At 49.3% G+C, this 2,725-nt stretch overlaps 1 non-coding gene across 1 annotated transcript; it reads right to left on the bottom strand.

Annotated features, from left to right (window-relative positions):
• Nucleotides 1-1,949: 1,949 nt before the first annotated feature.
• Nucleotides 1,950-2,113, bottom strand: LOC126074189 (U1 spliceosomal RNA). The gene has a single exon (XR_007516990.1). It is a non-coding gene; the product is annotated as a U1 spliceosomal RNA (small nuclear RNA).
• Between the last annotated feature and the right edge of the window lie 612 nt (nucleotides 2,114-2,725).

Below are 2,725 nucleotides of genomic sequence, written 5' to 3'. Positions count from 1 at the left end.
GAATCATGGCCTAACCAAGATGACACCTGTTTCGGGGAGGGGGGGGACACAATTCAATCCATGACACTTGGGTTCTGGCCTATGTGGACATGTACAAGGTGGGCAGAACACCATGGCAGAGCTGCTCCCCTCCCTCCAGGGGTGTGTCTAAAACTGATGGGAGCACTAAGAGCCCTGGGGAGAAATGCTTTCTTGTCAACCAGAACTTGTTTCAGGATCTTCAGGCTGTGAAAACAGATAGGATTTTTTTTACTGATATTAAGAAGAAAGTCAGCCACGGAATTCTCCCTCCCTCTAGTGTTAGGGATTGAATTGTGTCCCCCAAAGAGGTATCTTGGAAGTTCTAACCCCTGTACCTGTGAACGTGACCTTTTTGGGGGTAATAAGGTCTTTGTTTGAAGATAAACCCACTGCGGTGGAGTCAATTCCGACTCATAGCGACTGTATAGGACCGAGAAGAAAACTGCCCCGTAGGGTTTCCGAGGCTGTAAATCTTTTTTTTTTTTTTTTAATTGCTTTTTAGGTGAAAGTTTACCGCACAAATTAGTTTCTCGTTCAAAAATTTATACACAAATTGTTTTGTGACATTGGTTGCAATCCTCACAACGTGTCAGCATTCTCCCCCTTTCCCTTTAGGCCCCGGGTTCCCCGTGTCTTTTCCTCCAGGTTTCCTGTCCCTTCCTGCCTTCTCGTCTTTGCCCTGGGGCAGGTGTTGTCCATTAGGTCTCCTATACTTGATTGAACTAAAGCTCAGTCCTCACATATGTTATTGTTTGTTTTCTAGGCGTGTCTACTCTTTTTGTTGTTGTTTGTTCTTTTAAAAAAAAATTGTACTTTAGATGAACGTTTACAGAGCAAACTAGCTTCTCCTTAAAAAATTAATACACATATTGTCTTGTGACATTGGTTGCCAACCCCACAACACATCAGCGCTCTCCCCTTCTCCACCGTGGGTTCTCCATGACCAGCTTTCCTGTCCCCTCTTGCCTTCTTGTCCTTGACTTAGTGTTTCTCCAGTCTCTGTCAGACCAGTAAGTTTGGTCTTTTTTTTTCTGAGTTAGAATTTTGTTCTACATTTTTCTCCGGCTCTGTCTGGGACCCCCTGTTGTGATTTCTGTCAGAGCAGGTGGTGGTGGTAGCCCGGCACCATCTACTTGTGCTAGACTCAGGCTGTGGTACTTGTGATCCCTTAGGCTTTTGGACTAACCTTTCCCTTGTGTCTTTGGTTTTCTCCATCCTCAAGGCTGTAAATCTTTACCAGAAGCCGACTGCCACTTCTTGCTCCCACTGTTTGAAGACAGTTACCAGTAAAGTAATGCCAGAGAAGGGTGAGTCCTAGTCCTAATCCTTTCCGAGTGCTGTTTCATAAAACAGAAGAGATGCGCAGTGAGGGTCAGGCACAGAAGGAAGATACCATGTGAGCAAGCTCTCTCACAGACCAAGGAAGGCCAAGAAATCGAACTCCCGGGCACCACCGACAAGGAAGGCTCTTTCCCCCAGGAGCCCACTGGTAGGATAGCCCCGCCTTGGGACGGACTTCTCTTCTAGTCCCTAGAGCACTGAGGTAAACAAACACGCGCTCTGAAAACCAGAAACTTAGCTGCACTTTGATTGTAGCAGGCCTCCGTGAGAAACTTTGAGCAATGCTACTAATGACCCAGTAAAGAACCTCAGCCTTCTTTTGAGCGGGTCTCTCGGTAACTAAGGAGCAAAGTGGTTTTGTCACACATGGGCAGATTCCAACTAAGGAGCACTTCGCGGTTTCGTCACACGTAAGTCAAACATAAAGAGACTGCTCCATCTGTGCTGATGAGGCACAATTGGACAACTTGGCCAGAGACAAAAGCTGGAAAAAAAGGAAAACACGTAGCTTCGCGAAATACTCAGTTGTTAACAAGCAAATGCAGGATGGAACCACAGCAGATCTACTTTTGAGAAACAACAAAGATCAGGGGAAAGCGCGAACGCAGTCCCCCACTACCACAAATTATGCAGTCGAGTTTCCCACATTTGGGGAAATCGCAGGGGTCAGCACATCCGGAGTGCAATGGATAAGCCTCGCCCTGGGAAAACCACCTTCGTGATCATGGTATCTCCCCTGCCAGGTAAGTATGAGTTGTTCCTCTGCCGCCCCCACGCAGCCTCGCACTCCTTACACTTTACGCAGACGGTCATTTCGCTAGCCTCACTCCCGACCCCTCAGAGCCCTTCTACGCTCCCACAGCACACAATTTCATGGACAGACCTGGACTCCTTCCCACACCACCAACAGTCATAACGTCTTTAAGCAGCACACGCCGATCCAGCAGCCACTGCGCTGCCACTATCTACATAAGACAGTGCCCCGTCAGTGACATCACCGACCGCGCTCTTCCCGCCTACCCACGGCCCGCCCCCTCCCCGCGTTTTCCTCCTCCGGTCCCTCCCAGACGGCCAATGAGCGGGCCGGCAGTCGGAGGAAGAAGTGACGTCTACCTTCCCCCGCCCCAACGGCCACCGTTTACGCGGTGAGCGGAGCCGGGGGCCTGGCCCAGCCGCGTCTCTCCCGGACTGCGCGGCTTCTTCACGTCTCCTTCCCACACCTCTTGGGCGTTCGGCTGGAGCCTGTGCAACCTTCTCGGAATAATGAGTGGCTCTTAACACGTAGAATAGAGCAGAAATTGATATTAGCCCTGCCTCAAAATCATTTTTTTCCATGGCATAAAAGGTATCCTTTTTTTTTTTC

Source organism: Elephas maximus, chromosome 3 (genome assembly GCF_024166365.1).
Source record: "Elephas maximus indicus isolate mEleMax1 chromosome 3, mEleMax1 primary haplotype, whole genome shotgun sequence".
Classification (NCBI taxonomy): domain Eukaryota; kingdom Metazoa; phylum Chordata; class Mammalia; order Proboscidea; family Elephantidae; genus Elephas; species Elephas maximus.
The sequence above is the reverse complement of the archived record's forward strand: the minus strand, read 5'-3'. Positions and strand labels throughout refer to the sequence as shown.